This window comes from Camelus bactrianus, chromosome 25, assembly GCF_048773025.1.
Source record: "Camelus bactrianus isolate YW-2024 breed Bactrian camel chromosome 25, ASM4877302v1, whole genome shotgun sequence".
Taxonomy (NCBI): Eukaryota; Metazoa; Chordata; class Mammalia; order Artiodactyla; family Camelidae; genus Camelus; species Camelus bactrianus.
The window spans coordinates 31526296-31552417 of record NC_133563.1 but is presented as its reverse complement, the minus strand read 5'-3'; the positions used below and the strand labels follow the sequence as shown (position 1 = coordinate 31552417).

Genomic DNA, 26122 nt, shown 5'->3' with positions numbered 1-26122 from the left:
GATGTCACTTATATATGGACTATAAAAAAGATGTATTTATTTTACAAACCAGAAATAGACTCACAGACAAAGAAAACTATGGTTACCAAGGCGGAGAGATGGTGAGGGATAAATTAGGAGTTTGGGATTAACAGATACAGACTACTATATATAAAATAGATAAACAAAAAGGACCTACTGTATAGCACAGGGAACTATATTTAATTTCTTGTAATAAGCTACAATGGAAAGAAATCTGAATAAATATATATATGCATAACTGAATTGCTTTGCTGTATACCTGAAACTAACATTGTAAATCAACTACACCTCAATAAAAAACTGAAAAAATTAACAAAATCTTACATCATCAGCACCAAGCAGAGAATCCAGACTATTAGAATAGCCACTTCATTATTACTGGTCGTTATACAATAGGAAAAAAGAGACCGTGGCAAGTTAAACCCTGGCTCTTCAAGTTTTAGCTCAGAAATCACGTATCAGTTTTGCTTTCTTGGCCAAAGCAAGTCACGTGGCTGCACTTAACTTCATGGGGGCAGGGAAGTGCCTCACTCTTATGGCCAAGAAAAGCAGCAGGAATTTGGGGTGGATGGTCCCCATGACTGCCACAGTGAGTTAGTCTGGCACCAATGAATAAAATATTGTCATAAGTTGTAAGGATTAACTAATGAATATGTCAAGTGCTTAGAGACTGTGAAACACTGCGCAGGTCTTGTTTCTAAGTTACTATAGAAGCACAGTGTTATGGATGTCAGGTAAAGGGACTGTTAAATCCAACACGCGAGAGGGGCAAAGACTTCACGGAGATAATGGCAATTGTAAGATAATTAGAATCTGGATGCATAGAAATGGTGAAGCAGGCACGCCAGGGAATGTTTCCAGAGGGAACATCAAAGGTCTGGAGATGGGACAGTAAAGGGCACATTTGAGGAGTGGCATATCTAGGGTAGCTTAAGAAGAAGGCACCTGTTCAAACAGCATCTCTGCAGGGAGGAGCTTCCAATGGCCAATTGGAAAATAAAATCCAGCTGTGCTATTTGCAGGAGCAAAAGTGTCCGTGTACAAGAACCCAGGTGCCACGAACACACAGAAGGCTGCCCAAGCCCAAGATGACGGTCAGGCTGGCAGTCTGATAAGCTCATCATCCCCTCGAGGGCTCATCGCACAGCCTGGCACGGGCGACGTCTCTGCCGCTCATACCCACCCAGACACAACTACAGAGATGAGATCATCATCTTCTTCTTTTTTTTTTAAAGCATCATTTAAACAGCAGAAATGCTTGGTCTCATGCTGTCAGGAAAGCTGTCACCATGGAAAAGAAAAAGAGAAGGTCCCCAAATTAGTGTTGAATCTCTTCCAAGAACTGTCAATATTTTTGAAAACCCCCAGAGAACAAATGCTTTCTTGAGCCTGGCAGGCGCTGCAGTATTGAAATGAGACTGACTCCAGGCTGATTGATGGTGGCCAGTCGGTGCCACGTTCAGTGGGTGACATCTAAGACAGGCAATCGGCAGCTTGGAATGAGCACAAAAAGCCCCATCTATGGGCTGATGAGAACCAAGCAAAAATCGCTCAGAAAACTCAGAGCAGGATACACATTACAGGTCTGTGTTGATATTTGTAATTCAACTTTCACTGGTTTTTACACTGACCTGCTAAATAAGGAAGAACCTTAAAATGTGCCTGCCATCCCCAAATTGTCTATTAATGGGTGTCCCTGTGGGTGCACCAGTCCTGTTGGTCATTGTACAATCGGAATGAAGTCTCACATTAGGATAATACAAAGAGGATTTCTTAAGAGGACTGTTTATAAAGGGGTGGGAAAGCTTTGGAGGAATCCCAAGGACAAGTAACAGTGGGGGTGTCACCATCACACTTGGTCACTCACTAGCTGCCCCAGGAAAAGCAGGATCTTGGGCGACACATGTCAGTCAAACTGTAAAGGAGCAAAGTAGTGGGGCTGAACGCTGACCGCACTCCCTGCAACTGACAGCAGGTTCTTTCTTGGGCAATGCACCTGGGCAGTGCGTTTTCATGTCTACGACAGTCCTCTCCTTGCCCTGTTCAGATCCACTTCTCAATATATGTTTGAGGAATCAATCCTCCAGGGTCCCGTGGGCCTCTCTTCCTTCGGAGAAACCTGAAGGGGGAAGTCTGTAGGTCCAACTACTCATCTTCAGGTACCATCTTGGCGGTCACACATCCTTGATTTCTTCTGCTGGTACAAGCTGAGTATTAACTGCATCTCCTACACATCTGTTTTGCCCTTAAGGATGCTATATTGTATTAGGTGTCTCCATAGTCCTCTGACAATCGTAGCAGTTGAAACTCCCTGGTTTCTGGCAGTTAAGTGCTGCCGTCTGGTCTCTATGGGTTTCAGGTCCTACACCCAGGGCACTGCTATCTGCCACCTAAGTTCTTTAATAGGCCCTTCTGCATCATCCCGGGCCTACAGAGGAGAGCCACCAGTTTTGGGCATACTGGTACGCACTCAACAGAGCATTCTTTATGTTTCCTGTCAGTGGTTTGTCCTCTGAGCCTTCCTGTAAATCATCTGATAGGTCTTCCCCAATGCAGAAATGGTAAGTCAGTTCCAGTCTGCCCACTTTCCCGAGCCTTTCCATCCCCTCCCTTCACCACCTGCCGTGGCAAGTGTAGCATTTCAGCTTTGCTCAGCTTAAGGCAGTGCTTTTTCTATGCTTCCAGGATCACAAGTTCATACCATCTCTTTGAGTCCTTGGCAGGATGTTAAACTCTGTAACTCAGGAGAGTGCGCCTGAGTCAACAAACTCTATCCAATTTGATGTCCACCTTGAAGGGCCCTTAGATTCAAGCACCCTTCGATTCTGCTTTCATGCATACGCCCTGGCTTCAGGAGAGAAATGATGACTATGTCTACATCACGTCTTCAAATCATCATGTCTTCTACCTCCTTCAGAGTCCCAATCTTATTTTGTCATACTTATTGTATTACAAATACTATTAATCTTATTGCTGCTAATAAAGTAAATGATCCTGTGGATGAGGCAGCATTCTGTGTAATCTTGGGGATTTCTCTTTCCTGAGAGGCAAAGAAGGTCTGAAGGACCCCTACCTGTAGGCGTTATCTCAGAAGGATAATTTGGCGAAGAAGCCACAGGACAGAGAGAGGGGACTGAACCGGGAGAAGCTGAGGAAAAGACCAACTTCCTGGAGAAGATGGCCAGTCACATCAAAGTGACCACGTAGGTGAGAACCGGGAAAAGCTCCGGGATGTGGCACGTAGGAGATTGGTGGGAGAACAGTCAGGACAGTGTGGGTAGCTTGAGGCTTTCCTTTTGGTTAACCTCTACTTCTCTCCCTCTCGCTGCTTTGGAGCCGAGCACAGAGCTGGCACAGAGGGGGTTAATGTCCGCCAAAGACAATTAAGTGCAATGACTCCACACGGAAGCAGCTTCTCTCTTTTTCTGAATTATCACATCCTTTTTCTGTATCTCTCTGGACCACTTGCAGTATTAAATTGTGGATATTTGTGTACAGGTTTCAATTTCTCTCCTTTCCTAAATGAGCTTTATGAAAGTAGAATCTTTTATTTACTTCCACAATACCCTAAGCACCCAGCATAGAGTCTTGTATTCATTAGGTGTTCGATAAGCAGCTGTTCAGTGAATGAATGAAAGGCCAGTGATATTCCCTTATATGATAGACTTTTTACTAAATATACTTCATTGACCATATATATTAAATCAACATAAATGTATGTAGGGGTCAAGAGGAAATTCTACATATTAAATGTTAAGAACAATCTATGCAAAAGGATTTCTTAAGGTGTTTTGGAAAAGAAAGCCCAGGAAATGAAAATTTTTTCCACCTGTTATTGCTCATTTATTCTTTAATTACCCCAAATTTCTATTTAAAGGCTATTCATGTATCTGCTAGAATTATCTGGTGATTGACATAATAAGGTAACATCTCAGACCTCATGGTGCCAAACCAGCTAGCTAGCTTCTTTCACACTTCACGGCTAATTGCAGAGGTGAGACTGACTACCCAGGCCTGCGAACATGTGAGACTTTAAAATTATCTCGGATTCTCAGGCAGCCCTCACCCAACAGTTCGCACGAATACACAGGAAGTGGGCTTGGGTGGCGTATCTTGGATCCATGTTTCATGTCTCGGTCTTCCCAAGACCTGATGAGATATGAACAGTGATCCCTGCTTTAATAATGAGACTTGCAATCACAGAGATGAAGTCCTTGACCCAAGTTCACACAGTCATGAACTCTTAGAGCTGGAGTCTGAGCCCAGGTCTGTCTGATTGAGAGCTCATGCTCTTCACCCTGCTATGGAGGGCGGTGATTGGAAACCCCGCAGACGCATTCCCATAGAACAGCTCGTTCGTTGTTACGACAAGTATCTGTTAGATGCTGTGGCGTGCCAGGCACTATTCTAGGCACTGGGGTATGGGACATACTAAGGAGTGAAGGAGAGAGACTTATTATCTGTCTTCAGGGAGCTTTAAGTCTGGCAGGGCAGAGGCCAGGAAGTGGGGACAGGCAATAAAGAAGATAAGTAAGTAAGGCTAGGATAGGAACGGAAAATGAGAGCAGGAAAGAGTAGTTAGAGGTACTGGGAGAGATGGCACGCAGGTGGGATGCCCAGGGAGGGCCTCACTGATAAGGCAACATGGGCAATGACCTGAAAGAAGGGGCTATCTGACCAAAGAGCATCGCAGGTACAGAGAACCCAAGAGCAGAGACCTGAGGCTGGACAGGGCCAAGCATCCTTGAAGTGTAACGGAAAGGCCAGTGTGGCTGGAGCCGGGTGAGCACAGGAAGTAGGAAGTGAGATTAGAAAGGCTGTGGGGCCATGTAGGGGCTTGGTCATGTGCAGCCATGGCAGTGACCATAAAAACATGGCTTCTTGTCTGAGTAAAACAGACCAATGAAGAGTTTGGAGCAGAGAAGCGGCATTATCTGACCTTCATTTTAACAGGATCCCTCTGGCTGCTTCATTGAGAATAGACTCACGAGGGGAGGATGAAGCAGAGAGGCCAGGTAAGAGTAATTGTAATTACTCTTACCAGGTGAGAGAGGATGATGTCCTCCACCGGGAAAGTAGCAGCGGGGGGTTGAGAGAGCGAGGATCAAGAATGATTTCAATAAATTTGGGCTATGGACCTAGGAGAATAGAACTGCTATTCATTGCAAGGGTGAGACTATGGGAGAACAGGTTTTTAGGAGGAGAATCAGGAGCTTGGCTTCAGGAATGTTAGGTGTGAGATATGCACTAGTGGAAAGGTGATTAAATATGGCAGGCAGAGGAGTATCTAGACTGGAGATGTGAACTTGGAGTCATCTGCAGGTTGACTGTATTTAAAGATCACCAGGGGAGTAGGGGTGAATGGGCAGGAAAAAGGTTCTTGTTCTCGGGCTGAGCCCTGGGTCACTCCAACTTTTAGAGGAGCCATGGAATGAGGTTACGGCCACGGGAACAAGAGCTTGAAGTTGCACAGAGATGAAATCAGAGTGAAAAGGAGCCAGAAAGAAGTGGAGGAATCCTGGGCAATTTCCAGGAAAGGTATCTGGTACCTTTTTTATTCATTCCTTCACCATTCAATCATCCAATCATCTTCCTGAGGATGTGCTCTATTCTGGGTCAGGTACTCTGGGATACCAGGGTGCCCCACTCACGGGGTACTTCCATTCTGGTTGGGGTCCAGGAGAATAAAAGAATAAGTGCATTGCTATCGTCTGAAATGTACATAAAGCAGAAAACAGAACAGCTGTGAATGAAAGATACTGCCTGCCTTATCAGTAAGCAAAGGACACTGCAGCCGTCAGCCACCACCCCCGCCCCCGATGGTGAGCAGGAGGGAACGCAGGAAGGAGACAAGCAGGCTGCTGGCGGACAAGTCCTCAGCCTCGGCAGCCACCCCCAACCACACCTCCAGAGGAGACTCAGGATGGGACAGAGCAGATTACTGGCCCTGGATGGCTAAGGTGCATGTCAAAGGAATGATTTCAGTGAGTCCAGAATTTTGCACCTTCCCATACATAGAAATTTCCCATAAATTCCTTAACTTGAGATGTCTGGTTTTCTTTAATTAACAATTCCAACTGGTCTTTGTTGCAAAACTCCTGTGTATCCTGGCTCCTTCCCTACCTCTTTGGAGAAGGCTTTCAGAGCAATCTGAGAGGATGTCTTCTCAGGCTTGAAGTCCTTAGAAATGTCCACCGAATAAAACATAACTCTCAACTTTTAGGTTGTGCATGTGTTTTGGTCAACACAGCTATCAGTATTATAAGAGAATTCAGTTTGCACAGGTGTTGGAAGGATGGAGACACTAAACAGGACAGGGTAAGGCATCCACAAGAGAATGTTACCACCTCTTGGACAGAGGGAGGGAGGGAGGAGACTGTTCTGGAGACAAAGGGCTGGTGTCACCCAAGGAAAGCTGGAATTAGAGCGGGCCAGGAGGAGATGAAATCGGAGAGGCTGCCTGAGGCGAGGGTGGGAGGAGAAGGAGGGAGGGAAAAGGACTCGAAGAGCAGGGCATTTTCTCAAAGGTGGGTGGCTGGGAGGGCAGCAGGGCGCACTGAAGTGATCTATTTTCTCTCTCACACCTGTTCTCCATCTAATGGGAGAAGGAGCTGTGTTCAAGGCAGTTTTAGCCAAACTTCTGGAAGCAGAATGCGTGTTCTGTGCAAGTTCCCTCTGCACAGTCAGCAGCCTTGTCCCAGATGGAGGTCTCGCCACCATTCCTAAAATGCACCTCCTAACTACTTCTTTGCCCACGGCTCCTTCCCCAACAGAGACCTCTTTGCATGTCTGCTAACTACTTGGTCTTACTTAGGTGCACTTTAGCAAATTTTTTGCCTGATAAAACAAGCCTTAGCTATGTTTTAAGAAGCAAAAGATTGATATTATTAGAAATTGTTCTTCTTAAGTTGTTATATTTCTGGAACTTAGTGTGTCTGGGGTTTTCTTTTCCTTTAAATGCAGTCTCTCTAGGAGAGTTAAAAACCACAAAGGAAAATAAACAAGACCTTTGGTTTGTGGCACTCACAGTCTGGTCAGGGAGGCAAGTAAGTAAAGCCATCATTCCCCGGGCAATGAATCCATTTTATGCAGGTGCTTGGAAATCTAATGAGACTTGAGCATAAACTCCGTCCACCTCCCTCTGGCCCCAAACTGCACACATGCACTGCAGACGATGGATGGATGTCTTTCTGGTCCTGTCTGAGCCCGTGTGAGAGGCTGGTCTCTCTGGGGCCCTCTGCATGGCTCTGTCCAACTCTGCCCCCCATGCCCCTTGTCTCTCTAAGGCACATAGTGGGGAAAGGGAGGAAGGTGATCTGACCCCTTTCCCTTCCTCCCTGGGACCTCTGCTCACAGCTTCAGAACCTACCCATTCCCACCCGTAATATGCTGTCCTTGCTCAGCCAGCACTTCCTTGCTCCAGGAAGGAGAGAGGAGGGGGTGTCTTGAAGTGCTTTGGGGAAACTGTATAGGACGCTGACCCCCAATCTTCATCGGCCTGCAGTTTTACTGGCATCACCATCACTGTCTGGGGTGTGCCCTGTGCTTCCCAGAAACGTCAGAGGACCCAGAGTTAAATGAGATTTTTGCCACCACCTGGCTGTGAGACCTCAGGCGAGTCACTTGGCCTCTCTGTACCCCGAGTTCCTCGTGTCAAGCTGGAGGTAACAGTCTCTGTCTCGTAGGGTTTGGCAAATGGGATCACAGACGTCAAAGTGTTTTGGGAAGAGCTGGGTTCCGATTCCTATCTACACGTACTGGCCGGGGGAGCCCTGCGAGCTGCTCGGGGTGTCAGCATCCTTGGGTCCATGAGGAAGGCAGCAGGGGTGGGAGGCAAAGACAGATCTCCTGGGCTCACCCACCCAGTGGGGCACCAGGGGAGTCACTTAGTCTTCCTGTGCCTCGGTTTCTTCATCCCTGCTTCTGCACCTGTCCCACCGAGTCAATGACAGCACCACCTCCTAGGGTAGTTATGAGGAAGAAAGGGAAGATTTCACGTGAATCATAGGATTGTGCGGGGCAAATAGGTGGTGCTTCTGAATGGCAGCTGTTACTGGAGTTGCTTCTGATCTTCTCAACAGCCTTGGATTATACCCACCTTATTGATCTGGAAACTGAGGCTAGGAAGGCCAGCTGACTTGTCTGTGGTTGCGGCATTAGTTAGCAAGAGCTTGGAATCAAGCTCAAGGTTATGCTCTGCGCAGCCTGGCAGGCACCAACTGAGGTGCAGGGAGGTCACGCCAAAGGGGGTTCCATGGGGCGTAAAGTGTTGGCTCTTGGGGAGCTCAATCCATGTAAATTGGATCCAAATCCAACCACTTAAATAAAGGGTTTTTGTAATAAACCCCTATCACACTCCTCGATTCTAGGGGCAAGACTGTGGGAGACAGAGGCTGCACAATTTTAAAAAATCAAAAGCTGATGCGGGTGGTCATTTGGTCTGCCCTTCTGTAGCGTTCTCCAGAGGAAAACAACCAGATAAAGCCACCAGATACCGGGTTCTCTGTGACACGGAGGCGGGGCGGAGGGGCGGCCAGGAATAGCTGTCTGTCCATTAGCTGGAGGGGGTGGAGTGCTTTGTCAGCACCCAGCTCCAGATGCCAGCAAAGGGGATGATCGTTGGATCATGAAAGCCTGCATTTTCTGCTTGGCTTGTCCATCCTGGCATTTCTTCTGCTTGTGCATGCTGTCCGGTGTCCTCATCTGGTCCCTAATAGACAAAGTCCGGGCCACTGACATCCACAGAAGCTTTGGAGCGCCGCCACCTGCGCTGGGGAGGTTTTCCCTTTTTGTTTCTTTAGTCTCCTTTTTAAGAACCATATTTATTATTTGAAAGTGTGTGGTTTTTCTACTTTATTTTTTTATTGGTGGTTGATTTACATCATTAGTTTCAGGTGTACAGCAAAGCGTTCAGTTATACACACATATACACATCTATTTTCAGACTCTTCCATTATAGCTTACTACAAGAGACTGAATAGAGCTCCCTGTACTCTACAGTAGGTGCTTGTTGTTCATCCTTTTTATCTGTAGCAGTGTGTATCTGCAAATCCCGGACCCCCAGTGTATCCCTTCCCACTCGGCTTCCCAGGGATGTTGAGATCCACCTGTTACGTTGACCTCTGGGATCCTTACTCGCGTTGCACACTGTGCTGTGCTTGCCCTGGTGGAAGCTCAGCCCCCTGTAAACCCCGCTCACACGAAGCTCTGGGGAGTTCCTGGGGGAGAGGAAGTGTCCCTGGAAGGGGGTTACACGCTACGAGCACTGCATGCCCCTTGTCTGCTCGGTACCTCGTTCTCTGATAGCAGGGCTGATTATTTACTTCCTCAAGTCTTCGTTCATCCCATTGCTGAGAACTACCCATCGCCAGCACCACCCTACGTCTGCCCCAGTCTCTCCCCATTTTTCAAGTTTCCCTGCCACCCCTCCCTTGTTTCTCTGCTCTGTCTCTTGAATAAGTAAACCTATCTGGCTCGTTTTCTATGCAGGGCAACTTAGATGCCTCTTTTTGTTCTTCAGACACCCAAGCCCTTACTATCTTACCTTCTTAAGGGACGTTCCTTCCATTTGAGAAATTCGGGAGCCACTAGTTCCGATAATGCTTTTTTTTGTCTTGTTACAATAATGTAAGGAAAACGGTGCTCACCTGGAGAGCGGTTGTGAATCTGGGAAGTACTAAAAAGAAATGTTAGTTCTCTCTCTTTTTTAAAATTGGAAAATTTCTGTGGTGGATTTTTTGGTGCTCCATCAGATACCCTGGGACGCCCCGCCCTGCCCCACCCCGTCCTGTCTCTACAAGCCCCTCCCTGGTTTCTGCCTGCACTCTGCTTCTGCTTCCGCCGACCTGCACCTGCAGCTCTTTGCCCTCCGGCTACTGGGGCCCCTGTGCCTGCAGGTGCACAGAGCGGGAAATACCCAGGAGTTCTGTCTCCTTAGGGCGGTGCTGCGCCCAGAGCTGACTGATGCAGGGTTTCAAAGCCCGGCTCCTCTGTTTTTTAAGTTGAGGTATAGTTGATTCACAGTGTTGTGCTAGTTCAATCCCAGCTCCTGTATTTGAATTACAACAACCTCTCTGAGGCATCCGCCTCATACTCTGGGCTTTCGTGCAGAATCAGGCTGGAGACTTGGCCTGAAATCGCACCCCTGCCTGGCTTCTTTCCCCTTCCTGTTCTGTCCCCTGGTTCCCTTATCAGGCTCTTCTGGGAGCACATCCTTAAAAGTCATCTGCACGTGAATCCTTGAGTCAGTGTCTGCTTCTCGGGGGACCAATCTAAGTCAATTTTGTAGGTGGAAAACGCATTTACCAAAACAAAAGGATTGGTCTTTAAATAGCCTCTCCCTGGATGTGAAGACTGCTGTTGAGGTCCTAGCTCTGTGTACCAAAGCAAGCATAGTGCTGGAGGGATGGAGGGGAGCAGTGGGCACAGAAAGGAACATATTATAGAATCCACACAGTTGGAGGACTGAAGATGGAGGCAGAAGGGAGGAGGGCAGGTCGGATCCAAGGATGTTCCACATCCACGGCTTGAGAGATTGGGTAAACGGTGAGCTTGGGAGGCAAGGATCAGGGGACGGGGAGGCGGGTGAGTCTGAGTGCGAGCATGTCATGGTTGTGGGACATCCAGGTGGAATTCCTTGTCACGGACACAGAGAAGGGAAGCTCCAGGCATGGCACGGCAGTGTGTGAAGCTCAGGTGCTAAGTAGATGCATCTGGGCTACGGAACTGTTACAGCAGCAAACATGAAAATCCAGGGGGACTGGAAACACACAGGAGCAGCCGCACAAGACAGTAAAAATCAGGCATCAGCGAAGCAAAACTCCAAATCCACAAAGTTAGGGTGCCTTCCCAGTGATTTCTGATGCCCTCTGCTCCGCCCATTAACCCGAAGTATCTTCCTCCTGGTTGATCTGATGTTCTCTTTAAACTTATCATTATTTTCATTGGTTGTTTTTGTCCAGCACATAAATTTTTACTGTTGCCTTTTCACTTCTCAGAGTCCTGATTCCCACAGCTCTAAAATGTGGGGGCCTACTTTATAGGGGCGCCCTGAGGATCCGCAAGATGGCTCTTGTGAGTTGCCCAGCATAGTGCTCCATACATGACACAAGGCTACGAAATGTGGGTGGCTTACCCACCCACCCACCCACTGGTGAGCTTCCGGGCATGTGCTGGCATACATAGACTCTTTGTCATTTAAAAAAAATACATAAAGACCCTTTGTGGGGGGGGGGAGACTAGGGTTATAAAGGCTAGGATGATGATTCAAGTCTGAAATTTTAATTTAATTAAGTTCTTTTTCACCCAAAATGATTTTGCTGAAGAAATACAGGGTCGGTGAAGGATTGGGTGGCTGGAGGAAGTGTGGGGGCATTTCAGGAGATAGACCACCCTCAGGGAATTCGCACTGAAACAGAATGAGCCTGTGGGGTTTTGTAAAGAGATGCGGCAGAGAAGGAGGCGGCCCAGGAAGAAGCCACACATTGCTTCTTTCATAAGCTTTTGAATAGAAGGTCAAGACACTTTTCCCACTTTCTATACACACGAGGCAATTTGTGTGGTTGTCCTTTTAGGAAAAATCGGCAATCGTGACAATTTTTTGAGTTCCACTCTTTCTCGCTCTCTTTCTCTTACATGTTTGTTGAAACCAGCAGCTCCCTGACCTAGATGTGGAAATCTTTGAGGGGGTGGGCAGTGCCCTATTTATTTTTGTATCCTAGGAGGTTGAAAAGTGCCTGGGAAATAGAAATTTTAAGCCAATACATGTCTGCTGAATGGCTGAATGATTGATTGAATGAATGAATGGACAGACAGTAACATTCATTATCGGGAAGATTACAGCGCATTGCAGAGGGGAGAGCACATCCCTTGGAGAGAAGGTTAGATGGTGCGGGCAAATCAAGGCACAGCTTTAGAAACTGCAATCTGTACTTTATTTGGGACCATCGCTGAGTGGATGGTTGGTCTGCCAGGGCTTCAAATACTGTATGAAAAATTAAATCTACATTTATTATTTATTCCATTGTGCATTTTGCATTCTAGACAATGCTGACAATATTTGGACAATCATTGTTAACGTCAGATTAGCTTTCCAGCATGTTTGAGCTGGCCAGCACCGGATTTCTTGGAGATGCTGCAAATAATCTCAGAAAGAGCTTTCATCAAAGTGAGTAACTTCGGAATCAAAGAGAAGGTAGAGATCTTTTCGTTGATCCTCCATGTGAAACTGAGGAAACTCAGTCCCAGAAAGGAGGGGTGTTTGCTCAAGGCTCGTGTCGTATTGTCCTGTAAATGCTGTCTGGGCTGAGTTTTGAGGCCTTGGCTAGAGGCTGGTTGGTTCCCTGTCCTGAGTGGTGGATTAAGTCGGCACCCCAATCACCTTCCTTACAGGCATCTCACATTCTCCATCACAACACCCACCTTAATTGCCCCCAGGTCTGGCCCAGACAGCCAGGGACAGCCCCGATGCTCAAGAGCCCACTGAAACTATTCAAATGAGCCAATCCTGAGCCTGTGTCTCCTGTCTCGCCCGTCCCTTCCCCAGGGAACCACCTTCAAGGCTCTTGCCCAGAGGTCCCCCATCTCTCTCTCTGGTGACTGACCCCAGGGAGTCCCCTGAGTGACCCTGCGTGGCTGGTGTGCCGTGTTCTCCCCAAGGAGCTGTGTGTCTAACACTTCTGTACAACCCCTTCTGGTCTCTCCCTCTCTTGATCTCCATCTGACTGCCCCACACCTCACCCAGTTTAACTCAGTTAAAACATCCCACGGTGAATTGAGGCCAAGACAAAAGCTTTGATGTAGAAGAACTGAGCCAGGACACAGTTCCCCTGACTCAACCCAAAGATCCTTCTGCCACCCTCAGATGCATGTGTTTCTCCCTTAAATATATGATTTAACAATTTGCTTCCCGAGGCTTTCTCTTCTTTCTCTAGATGTCATTTGATCTGCTAAGCAAGAAGCCAAACATAGGCTCTCACTCAAGTCCCACAACGGTGAGGATTCAAGCCTATCTTTTGGGAGAGACTCCAGCCCATCCAGCAAGAGCTGTGGAATTGGACAACACTTGATCTCTGGAAGTCCTGCTTTGTGGCTGATTTAAATAGCTTGTGTGGCAGGATCTTCTTTCTTAGTACTAGACAAAAAAGGAAAAATGGAGATCAAACACTAAGTCCTGGAGGGGTGGGTATAGCAGTGGTAGAGCACGTGCTTACATACATGAGGTCCTGGGCTCAATCCCCAGTGCCTCTGATGATGATGATGGTGATGATGATGATGATGATAATGATGATGATGATGATGATAATAATAATAATAATTTTAAAATCCACTAAGTCCCTGCCCTCAAGATGCTCACAGCCTGGAAGGAAGCAGACATTTATACCACTATATGGGAGAATGCATTATTACTGCAACAATGGAGGTGTTATATCTAGATAGAGGGGCGCAGAGGGGAGCTTCAGGGAAAGCTTCACAAAGGAAATTGTATTTGATCTGAGGCAAAGGAAGAGAAAGAGAGAGAGAGGCAGGAAATCCTTTATGTGCGTGGCCGTCTGTGTGCCCCAAATTATAAATTCATCTCAAGCCCCAGCAACTTTGCCACTGCAGACGTTTTCTACCCTTTCATTCCAGGAAGAAAAATAGCCCTTCTATTCTCATCGTCGGAATCGCCATTTGTCATTCTCAAGGTGCCTCCGTGCCTTTGTCTCTGGCGTCAGCTGGCAGCAGTGTTGCTAAAAATAGCTGCCGGAGGGAACTGCTCTCCACACTGAACATTAAAAATAGAAAGGGAAGCACTGCTGTGAATAATGCATGGGAGACAATCCCGCCCGCGCCGGCCTGCAGGTCCTGGGGGGCTGGCTGCAGAGCAGAGCCCTGCAAGGCAGGGGAGGAACTAGATTTGTTTTGCTCCAGCTTCAGTGAAAGGGCAGCTCACACAGGACTGCTTGCCCCTGGGCCTGCCTGGGGCAGGGAGGGATGGGAGGAAACGAAGGCTTGGACCGGAGGTCTGGAATGCAAATCTGGTGTCTAATTTGTAAGCACAAACTCGAATGCCGTCCAGGGCGGAGACAAAGGAGGGAGTGAGTCTGTGACAGGGCAGGGAGGGCATGCCTCATCCAAAGCCATGGGGTTTCTTTAAAAATTCACCGCTAGCCAATCGGAACCAGTCTGCAAGGGGATTTTGTCTCTGAAATCATCAGATGATGATTTCTGCAAAATCTAAGAGCTGCTCAAAGTTGAGACCCTGTTACATCAGCCAGAGGGGAGCTCTCCCCAGATCCATGAGCATCACAGGGTCCCCATCGCTATGGACGAGTAACCGAGTGCTCTTAGAAGGACACACAAACACTTGCCTTTACACGGACGCATTTGCCATGGCAGGACACGGGCAGTCCCCAACCGTCAGAGCTGAAATAGCTCTGAGACTGGTGGGTGGGTGAAGTCCAGGGTGCTGGAGTCCAGAGGAGGTGACTTGGAGGCAGGGCTGACTTGCTGCCCCCTCATTACCCTAGTTTGCCTTCACCAGCCGTTTCCTGCTGAGTCACCTCTTCAAATCCTAGTGGAATAGGAACCTTGTTCTCAAATGCAGAACAAGCCTCAGCGCAGGGAGAATTCAACCCCTCTGACCCAGTGTATACCTCAGGCATGGTGTTCAGCCCCTTCCTGGCCCTGGGGTTTGGGGCCAGAGCAGCCCATCTGGCCCCAGGGTTGCCCCTGGAGTAAAAGGTCTCTGTTGTATCCACTAGGGAGTCAGGTTTGGATTTGATGCAGTCAACTCTTCCCAGCTCTCCTGAGAGAAAGGTAACTCTGCTACTAGAGAGATCACCTCTCCTTCCTCAGGGATAGAGGTCTCATTCTTAACCCACACCCAGCATCCCCCCTTAATGCCCAAGAACCTAACTTTGGAACCAGCTTGGGCTCAAATCCATCTCTGCTCTTGACCATCTGCTCAATTTTGAGCAGCATATCTCATATCTCTGGGCTCCAGTTTCCTGCCCCCAAAGTGGGGCCAATAACACTGCTTTACCAGGTGTCGACTAAAATAAATGCACAGCCTAAAAGTTGAGAGTTGTGTTTTATTTGGTGGGAGGACTGGAGCCCAGATGGCAGCCTCTCAGATGGCCTTGAGGGACTGCTCCGAAGAGGGAGGGGAGGAGCCAGGATATATAGGAGCTTTACAACAAAGACCAGGTAGCTGGAACAATAAAAGGTTACTTGTTATCTAAAGAAAACCAGGCATCTCTATTTTAAGAATTTTGCGCTTTTCTATGTATGGGAGGGAGCAAACATTTGGGCTCGTTGAATTCATTCCTTTGACGAGCACCTAGCCATCTAGGGCCAGTACCCTGTCCCTTCTTATTCTGAGTCCCCTCAGAGGGCACCACTGTGAGTGGCTGCAGAGGCTGGGCTGCAGGCCTGTCTTCACTGGGGCGGGGAAGGGGGGAGGTGGCAGCCGCTGTTGACTTGATGGCTTCAGCATTCTTTGTTTACTGATATGGTTTGCAGTATTTTTCGTTCAGACCAGGCCAGTTGCAAAGCTAAGACCATGAATGGGAAACACAGACCGCGGTGACCACGCAGAGCCGGAGCTCAGCGGGCAGGAGCGCCTCCCCCTCCCCAGAGCTCCCCGCCTTCCCGTCTGCGTGGCAGGCCTCCTGGATTCTGGGACTAAGAGCTGGCTTTGAGTCCCAGGTCTGTGACACGCTCCCTCGGTGGCCTTGGGTGATGGGCGTCCATTCGCTTGCACATAACGTAACGGAAGACGATCCAACCTCGCCTGGGGGCTGTGGAGCAGGTGAGCGAGACAGCAGGTTAGAGGACAGCATGACCGCGCTGACCCCGCGGCTTCCAGGAGGTGAAACCGGCTCCTTGCAGTACCGGCATCGGACATGCTTAATTTGGTGGCAAGACACCTTTTATCTTCCTGTCTTTCCCCCATTGTTCACTTATTCAGTCAGTTTTTACTCATACATTTATGCCTTGATGTATCTATTAATTCATTTGTCAGCCCCCCGAGACGTATGCTGGATTAGATCCTGCTCAGTGCGTCACCGGAGAGGAACGAGGCGTGACCCTGGCCTTGGTGGGGGCGCCCAAGACGTAAAGCTACTGTGGCAGACGTTCGTCACGAACCTTGAAGGTCCCATGGGCCTCCCCCTGCACTCGTCCTGATTTGACTTGGTCTCCTACCAGCCCGTGAAGCGGCTGTGGTAGGCAGAACACTGTTTCCAGAGATGCTCGTAGCTTAACCCTTGGACGATGGAGATGTTGCCGTCTATGGCAAGAGGGGCTTTGTGGATGGGATTAAGGTAAGCATCTTGATACAGGGAGATTGCCCTGGAGGATTGGGGTGGGCCCTTCACAAGTGTCCTTATAAGAAGGAGGCAGAGGAAGGTTTGATTTCAGAGAAGAAGGTAATATAATATGATGTTGGAAGGCAGAGATGGGAAGAGATTGGAGCCTTGTGGCCAAGGAATGCTGGCCACCTTAGAAACATGAAAGCATGGAAACATGGAGAGAACACCAAACACCCAGCCCCTACTCACACTGTTCCTTAGAGCGAAAACTAACTGGATCCAGATACAGTGAGAAAAGGGTCGATAAATCAGCCCCCTAGGATGGGAGCCAATGGAACGAGTGCACGGAGCTACCTGTGTGGGGGCCGGATGGATGTAAATGGCACACTGACGGAGCAAACACGGTACAGAAGACATAAGCACACTTAGGAAGTGAACACAGCATGCAGAAGGCAGACAAGGATCCCAACCTGTAAGAAACAGAACTCATAAAAGAGAAGGGGATGTGTCATAATTGCTTCATGCTACAGAACAACTTAGTAAAAATTAAATTTAAAATTGGAAAGTCCAAACAAAACAAAAAAAATGCCAAAATAACAAAACAACAGCCGGAGATGAACCAAGAAAATTGAGACTCAGGGTCCCAGCGGAAAACGGGCGGCGCTCAGCTGGGGTTATGAGGAGAATTTAATCAAAGGTCCAATCACAGAGGACTTCTCAGGGTAAGGGATGCCACCTAGAAATGCTAAAGCACCCAAACTGCGGTGACAGGAGGAACCTGCCCCCAGTCCCAGGCCTGCACGGACCGGGGGATGCACTGGTGTCGCCAGAAGCGTGGAAGAAGGGCCATCCAGCAGGTACTTAGTCCCAAAGGGATGCAGCCACTGCTGGGGTCACAGGCAGCCAGGGAGAGAATGGGAGGAGCAATTCTCCGAAAGTGGCTGTCTCCATTGGCTGAATCCACCTAGAAGAGTCAGAGAAGGGCAGATAGGTTAACCCAGTCCTTAGGGCGCAGAGCAAAGTAGAGAAGGACAAAGAATAAGCGGAGAGAAGGGGATGCTGGGGGAAACGGATGGAGAACTCACACACAGGTAGGGTACCCCCCAGCCCTAAGTATCAGACTCACAGTCCGATGGGGAGACGGATACGTAAGAAATGAGTTTATTAGTATCACTGCTGCCCTCATTAAAGTACGTCTATGGAGATGGGCGGTACAAAGAGGGCCGTTGCCAGCTGAGCCTGGGATTTGGCAGACACACGTCTCTTGAAGGGAGTGACTGACCTTTGAAAACATGGAGATTTTCTCCAGGAAAACTGGAGGGGTAGTGGGCACAATGACAGAAGGGAGGAAATAGTATCCTGTGTTGCGGGGACAGCAAGTCTAGAGTTTGGCAGGAGTGTGGGAGAGGAGATGGGACTGGAGAGGTGGGCCAGGGACACGCCACAAAGGGCTTGAATTCCATGCCTGTGTTGGAGTATTCTCATAAATGGAGGGGGCCCAGTGGGCAGAGGTGCCATGCCCTCTCCTGACCAGTGGTCACTGGTCACTCTCCCTTTTAGGAAACACCTCTCCTTCACTGTCAGCTCAAGTGGGCTGGGATGCAGTTACCCCCTGCCCATCCCGTGGCTCACAGGGAGTCTTGAGGTCGTCTGTCCAGCCAGGATGGTCTTTTCCCCATCATGGAAATGGGAGCTAAGTCAGGCCAATGGGATTCATTCCTCCAGTTTCAGCAGGACTCTGTGTGTTGAGGGGTTGGGAGAAGTGGTCTCTGCTGGGTTCACCAGGCTGGGGGAATAAAAGCCTGGCCAGAGCTCCACTGAGAGTGACAGTAATAAGGCAGGAAGCTGAGCAGCGAGGTTAGCTTGGTGTGAGCCCCCGGGTGCCGCTTTCCAGAACCAGCGCTGCAGCTCCCCCAAGCCATCAGCCCCCCCTTTTACTTAAAGCAGCTGAGGTGCGGTTTCTGTACTTGCAACGAGAGCCGTGTTTGATATGGTTGCCGTGTAGAAGATGCCTCGTAAAGGCAACAAAATCGACGTCTCAGAGAGCGCCACCAGCGAGCACCGAGTAGGGTGTTCCCACCCAGGCGCCTGGTTTCCCTGGATTCCCTGGTTTTAACGTGAGGGTCCGGCCTCCGGGAGTCCCCTCGGTCCCTGGCACATCCAGGCGGGTGGTTACTATCAAGTGAGATGCTATGTTTATAATGGAGAAGAGAAGACAAAGGGGGAAAGGGGGCTATTTTCAAATATTGGAAAGAGTCTCACAGGGAAGAGAGCAGATGGCTCCTTGTGGCTCCAAGGAGCAGAAGCAGAACGTGGTAGAGGCTGCGGCGGCGAGAACACGGATTACCTGGAATGAAGCTGAGCGGGTCTCTGGCAAGTTCTAGTTCTAAATGCTGAGCAGCCAGGCGCTCCCTTGTCAGCAACCAAGGCTGGACGGCCCCTTCGTGGGGCCACCTAGGGGGCGTCAAGGACGGATGCCTGCCCCTGAGAGGGCCTCTTAGGACTTTGTTGAAATTTTCTTTCTCGGCGAAAAAGGCTTGTTTTGATTTGATTTTGTGTAAAAGATGTTGCTGATGGGGCTACTTCAGAGAGGGACGCGTGCGATTATTTTTGACAGACTTTCCTTGAAAAGCTCTTTAGGGCCTCCTTAAAATACATTTTGCTGAGATTGAAAATGAGTAGCATCTATCTGCTCCCAGCTGTCTGGACCTGGGGTTACTTCTGCGTCAGCTGTTTCTGTGAAGCTGTTAGAGTGACAGAGTGTGTTGCTGGCCACGTCTCCAGATGAGGCTTTGGGTCAGGGAGACGAGACTCAGCGGCCACCCTGAGATGAAGCCATCGGGCCACAGGGGCCTCTGTCTCCCTCACCTCCCACTGGAAGCTGCTCCAGGGTCGGGGGCTGGGGGCGGTTTAGTTACAACAGTGTTTCAGGCCAACACCGTGGCTGAGACGATAAAGAACCATCCCGTAATTTCCGCTCAGTGTTTGGCATTAAAAAAAAATTGAGGTATCGCTTTCATACAGAAAATGAGCACATCTTTAAAGTATCTCTTCATTTTTATAGATGGATACCCCCATGTAACCACTGCCAAGGTCAAGATCCAGGGCATTTTCTTCACCTTGGAGACTCCCTCACGGTCCTCTCCAGTTCTTAACCCCCGCCCACCAGAGGCGAATGCTGTTCTGACCTCTAAAACCATGGTTAGTTTTGCCCATCCGTGTTCTCTGTGTCCATGGAATTGTGCTGTTTGGGCTCTTTTGCATTTGGTCCTTTTAATCCACAAAAGATCACAGGCACTCACCTATGCATTAGTGTCTATCAGCAGTTTGTTCTTTTACATTGCTGTATAGTAGCCAACTCTATATCTAAGTGAGAATTTTCCCCAAGTTAAAAGCTTGACTCTTACACAAATGTAAATTTGCCATGTATCAAAGATTTTATTCAACTCACGAATTAAGGAGTGAATTGGTAAAACATTAATGACAGATTCCAATGAGAACTTGACTTCTGGAGGTTTACGCTCTCTACCAGGTAGAATCTGTTGGCACTGCTGGGAACAGGAATCATTGTAATGGCTAAAACAGGAAGTATTTGCATTGTTGTCCATTTTCTATAACTTAACTTCTCTCCATCCAGAGCTGTAAAGTCCGAGTCAATAGAAAGAAAGGCATATTCTCTACATACTCGGAAAACCCCTGGGTCACACCCAGCACTGAGCTAGAAGGACACCGGGAATCTCTTTGGCTTTTTTCCAAGCTTTAGAAAATGTTTCCTGACAGTATGAACATACTTCAACTTACTTATCCATTTATTGGTTAATGAGCATTTGAGTTATTTGAAATTTGAAGTGATTGTGAATAAAGCTACCAGAAGTGTTTTTTGTATATCTTTTTTGTGGACATATGCATTGCTTCTCTGCAGTACACACCTAGGAGTAGAATTGCTGATTCTTAGAAAAATTGCACATTTACCTTTAGTAGATACTCCCAGTTTTCCAAAATCATTGTACACACCACCCCACCCCGCAGATGTGGCTGATAATTCCAGTTGCTCTGCCTTCTTGCCAACACTTGGTGGTGTCAGTGCTTTTCATTTGAGCCATTCATGTGTTGCACAGGCACCATCAGTTTTTAGCACCTAAGTCAGTTCTTCTGTTCCCGCTTGCATAAGAATTACCTGGGCTGTTCATTTAAAATGTGACTGCAGAGGTCCCAGGCCATCCCCAGAAGTTTTGATTTAGTGGTTTTGGGTCAAGCTCAGAAATCTGCTTTATTAACAAGTCCTTTACTACTAAGGATGTATTCTAAGAAATGTTGACTTCAGTGGAGCTTTACTGTATCATCTCTGAGTGGCTGTGGTTGTTTTACTGTCTTCAGAGCGCATCCTGCCAGAAGGGAGGGTGAGAGCACGGATCATTGTTGCTGTTATTGTTGAAGTATTGCCAGTTACAACGTGTCAGTTTCTGGTGTGTGCTCTCAGAGTTCTGAATGTGAACTAATGATAACAACTACCCACTATCTCAGGTTTCCAAACAATCCTCCAAAATGAATTCACTGCTTCCATTTTGCAAATGGGGATATTGAGGTTTGAAGCTAGGTAAGAAGGAGAGGAAAGGAAATATGCCCAAGAACTCACCAAAGAATCAGGGATTAGATCCAAGGATTCTCCGATCCCTATGAGTAATTTTTCCAATATAGTAATGGTTTTGGCACCTTCTTGTTTGTTCTTTTGCTAGCAGAGGATTATTTTTTTCTAAGAGAAAATCTTAAGCAAAATCCCAGTGTATGAAACAGATTATAACTGAGCGCACAGTGTAGAAGCGAGGGCTAGGAGAACACGCCCTGCCTGTGTGACCTTCCCGAGCTCTGGTGTCCTGTATTTACCTGCTGTGGGCATGTGACCCTCCCCTGGACCCTAGGACCGCGACTTGCAAACCACAGGCCCCCAGCACTGTCCCTAAGAGACCCTGAGCACAGATGTGCAATCCATACAACATTCCATTTTTATTTATTAAAGAAAATATCTATCCATAAATTTGCATTCTTTTATTTAAACCTAAATATAATCTGAGAATAAAATGTAACTTGGAGATGGAGGGCGATTGGATGACCTAGGAGGTACAAACTTGGAGTCACAGTGGCAGGGAACTGAGGGCAGAAAAAGCCGGTGGCAAAGGGCAGAAATATTATTCAGAAGGCAGTTACCCCAAAGCCCAAATAAATCGATGTTGCATGCTGGTATTCTCTCATCCTTGGATGGCAAGCTGGTCTGATTAAAGTTAGAGAACTCTTTTAGCATCCTTTGCCACGTGGCTCTTCATTGTCCAGCTGTGTGACCTTGGACCGATCGTCTCGTCTCTCTCATCCTTAGTGTTAACATCTGTGCAATTGTATCAAGAGCATCGACCTCAGAGGGCAGAGTGAGGATCAGGGGAGATGCGTGGTGCCCGTGAGAGTTCCAGGCCACAGGAGGTGCTCAGTAGAAAATGTGTTTCCTCCCCTGGACCCCCTGTTGAGCCACGTCTACACCTGCAGACCCAGCAGCCGTTTCACAACAGTGTTATGGTGACCCTGGTGTGACTTTCCTCTCACTTTCCTGCTGGGACCGGGATGAGCCATTCCACGCTCTGCACGAGGCGAAGGGAGGGAGGGCCAGGCGACATCAGTGGGAGGGACCAGAGAGAAACATTCTAGTGCAGCCAGTTCTATCAACACAGTAGGATGAGCTCATCGTACCGTCTATTTCAGGAGCAGAAGCAGCACCCCAGCGAGACGTCAGCGTAGGTATCTGAGAAGGGGCGATTTTAGCTGACTTGCAATGACGATAATCACTAGCGACAATGATCACTAACGGTTGAGTGTGTGCCAAGCAGCTTCCACACACAACCTCGTTTACCCCACAACCTGTAGTGCGGCTGCCATTGTCATCTTGTCTCACAGATGAGGCCGTTGCGGTCCTGGGGCTTGTGGCCCGTCCCTGAGGTCACTCAGCCAGCGAGCAACGCAGCTGTGCTCACCTGGGTTCACACGATAATACATCAGGGCGGAGATTTGGTGGCGACAGCAGAGGTTCAAATACAGTGGCCTAAGCAAGTCAGAGGTTCATTTCCCTCTCGTCTCAGTCTTCATGTAAGCCACCAGGGGCCGGGCCTCTTTGACCTTGTCACACTCAGCCCTCCCTAGGGGCCTGGCCCCATCTGCATGGTCCCTGAAAACTCTCCGCCGCATCTTCATCCCAAGCAGCAGGGAGGGGGCGAGGGGAGGGAGAGGCACTTTGCCCCCATCCCTTCTGCCCTCACACCGTTGGCTGCACTGGGTCTTATCCAGCACCCAGGGAGGCGCGGGAAGGCCTGTTTTAAGTTGGAATGTGCCGCTGGGGTTACCAGCGCAACAGTGAAGGAGGGCGTGCTAGCGGACCGCCGCGCTGCTTCTCTGTCTCCTACTTGGGCAGAGTATGACTAGGACTTTGAGATCTAGGCAAACATAAGCCGCAGCATAAACAAACATGTTGCAGGCGCCTACCGTGTACAGGGAAATATATGCCAAGCCAAGGATACAAGACTTGTGAGATAGGACCCTGCAGGCAAGAGGGGAGCATGAGTTGAGTACCTACTGCATACCTGGAACTGGCCTGGGCGCTTCCCAGCGGTCATGTCATACAAGTGTCTCAACACAGCAGTTGAGAGACGAGGGTCTTCAGGCTCAAAGAGGTGAAATGAATTCGCTGAAGTTCATGTGTCTAGTAAGCAGGCAGGTCAAGTTTCAAAATTCCAATGTGACCCTGGGCAGGTTACTTAACTTCTCTGTGCCTATGACGGCCTCATCTCGAAAGTGGCCAAAATGGTACCTACCCAACAGGACTGCTGTGGGCTGAGAATGTGCTAATGGACTTAAAACGCTTGGGAGAAGGTTTGGCCAGTAGCAAACCCTCAGCAAACGGTTAGACGTTATTATTATTGCTGTTAATGTTGTTGTTAATATTAGTACTAGTGTTCTCTCTCCACTCTGCCCACCCTGCATCCAGTCCTAATCCAAGTGTGGTAAATGCTGTATTAGAAATTCAGAAGGAGGAGGGTGTCCACTGAGGTGGTAGAATCCTTTTGACTCTAAAGCATAGAAAAAGATTCACAAAGGATGAGAATTTGCTGGACTTTGAAAGAAGGGGAGGATTTGAACAGGGAGAGAGAGGAGTGAGGCTGGATGGAAAAGGCATTCTGGGGAAGGAGATGAGCTTGGAAAACGGTATCAAGAAAGGCCACAGCAAAGGTGTGGTGGGATAGTGAACTGGGGTAGGTGAGGCAGATGAGTGGGAGACAAGGTGGGGGCAGGTAGGGGAAGGAGCAGGGCCGGGGGCGGGGAAACACAGAGCTAATTTAAGGAGGTTGGCCTTTTACCTGAAGGCAATGGGGAGCTCTGGAGGGCTTTGATGAGCCCTTGCCACAGGAAGATCGCCATGGCAACCGCTCTGGGGAAAGACGGACGGGTGATGGAGAGGCCAGCTCAGTACGGAGTGCCGCAGTTTAGGTAAGAGGTAATGAGGATCCGAATCAGAGCTGTGGCTTTGGGAAAGGCTAGGAGGGAACCAAATAAGGACAGCGTGTGTATGTGTGTGTGTGTAGCGGGGGGGGGGGGGGGGATTAAAGGGTCACAGTGGCTTTGTGTGAGAGGGGAAGGCAGATGCGGTGGTGAAGCTGGCGTGCTCAAGCCCAGTATCTGAAACACAGGCTGCAAATAATTTAAGTGTCGTTGCCTCTGATGCTACCTGCCTGCAGTGACAAATTCCTAAATTCTTTCTTTTATTTTTTTTCTAGCTGGTACTGGTTAGACCTGGAACTATTCACTCACTCACTCATTTGTACGTTTGTTAAGCCACGAGCTCAGAGTTAAGGTCAAGCAAGTTCAATCAGCTAAGAGCTCAAATGTGCTTGAGGCAACCATTTCCATGACCAAGGTACAGGGTAGTCTCAGTGACAAAAAATGTTCTGCTAGAAATTGGATATTTGTGTTCCCTCCAAATTCATATCTTGGAATCCTAACTCTCAATGGGATGGGGTCAGGATGCAGGGCCTTTGGAAGGTGATTTAGGTTATGGGGATGGATCCCTCATGAATGGGATTAGTGCCCTTATCAAAGGGCCCCCTGGGAGTTCCACCACCCCTTCCTCCATGAGATGACGCAGCAAGAAGATGACCGTCTAGGAACCAGGAAGCAGGCTCTCACGAGAAACCAAATCTGCTGGCACTTTGTCTTGAACTTCCCAGTCTCCTGAACTGTGAGAAATAAATGTTTGTTGCTTCTAAGTCACCCAGTCCATGGTATGTTGTTACAGCAGTGCAGACGGACTCAGGCAGCCCCCAAGTGCATTGGTCTGAACAAGCCCCAGCTGATTTATCTTCGTCGTGGAAGCGGAGAGTCCGTTCAGGGATGGTGTGAGGGCCTGACAGTGACGGGAAGTTAGCCTACTTCTGACTCATTCTTCCACCCTCAACAGGCAGTCCTACTCAAATGCAGGAACCTAGAAGGGGCTTAGTCAAGCTGTACTGTGAGTTAATGAAAATATCATGGCAGGTTTTGGGGATACCATGATGAAAGAACAGACGTGCTGTTTTGAAGGCTCCTTTAGTCTATCCGGGGGTGGGCAGACAAGTCGCTATATTAAGGGCGCTAGCAGCCTGTGTAGGGCACAGCTTAAACAGTCACAGAGGAGAAAGGCAGCACCTCCAACTGGGGCGGGAGAGGTCAGAGAAGACTTTGTGGAGAAGGTGATGCTTGGCTGAGTTTGGAAAGATGAGTAGATGTTTGTCTGGGGAGCCAGGTGAGGAAAGCTGTTCAAGGACGGAGGAAGAGCATTAGCAAAAACAGGAAGGTTTAGAAACGGCCCGACGTCTTCGAGGGAGGCATCCACTGCTGCGTGCTAAGTAAGCGCATGCTAAATAATGCCTGACCCTGGCCACAAACCCTGGCCGACTCACCCAACATCTGAAGCCCTTCGTCATGCATGCACTGGCCCTAAAGTAGCGTGGTGGTTTGAAAACTAGTCACAAATTCTTTGACACTCCTTCCGCTGAGTCAGTGTCCAAATCTGAGGGGCTCTGGACTCCAATCAATGGAGTACATTGTATGTGACATCGTGTGACATCTGAGGCTACATGAGAGAAGGTCATGCAGTTTCTACCTCCTTTGCTGAAACACTTGCCATCTGCTGTCCCGAGGTGGCCACGTGGAGGGGCCCTGGCCCACAGCCCCAGCGGTTCCCACCCCCCACCCCAGGGAAGAGGTGGCCTTGGAAGTGGTTGCTCTTCCCCGAGATGACCCACCCCTCCCATTTAAGGCCTCCTTGCTGAGGCCCAAACGCCACGGAGCAGCAACAGGCCAGCCAGGCTATGCCCCGTTGGCGCTCCCGACCCACAGAACCTACGAGAAGATTAAAAGGGCCGTCGCTTGGCACCAGAAAGTGTGGCGTGGTTGCTGACGCACCCGTAGGTAACTGAGAAGTGGGGTGAAGCCTTCGGTTCATATTTACCTATTTGTTGCATTTGCAGTTTCTCTCCTTCACCTGAATGTAAGCTTTCTGAGCACAGAAACATTTTTTTTGGTTTCTTAAAAAAATTTTTTTTTTAACAAGGGGAGGTTATTAGATTGATTGAATGATTGATTGATCTATTTAACAGGGCGTCCTGGGAATTGAACGCAGGACTCTGTGCATGCTAGGCATGCACTCTACCACTGAACAGCACCCTCCTCCCTTGACTGCAGGAATTTTTGCCTGTTTTGTTCAAAGCTGTATTTCTGGCACCTAGTGGAGT

General features: G+C 48.7%; 1 long non-coding RNA gene across 2 annotated transcripts; it reads left to right on the top strand.

The window, feature by feature from the left end:
- The first annotated feature begins 11286 nt into the window (after positions 1–11286).
- Positions 11287–20201, top strand: LOC141575043 (uncharacterized). 2 transcript variants are annotated; one of them, XR_012502287.1, is made up of 4 exons: positions 11287–12187; positions 12954–15814; positions 16028–16328; positions 19381–20201. It is a non-coding gene; the product is annotated as an uncharacterized LOC141575043 (long non-coding RNA). The 2 variants fall into 2 exon arrangements; XR_012502286.1 differs by having other exon boundaries at positions 12954–16328.
- The last annotated feature ends 5921 nt before the right edge of the window (positions 20202–26122 follow it).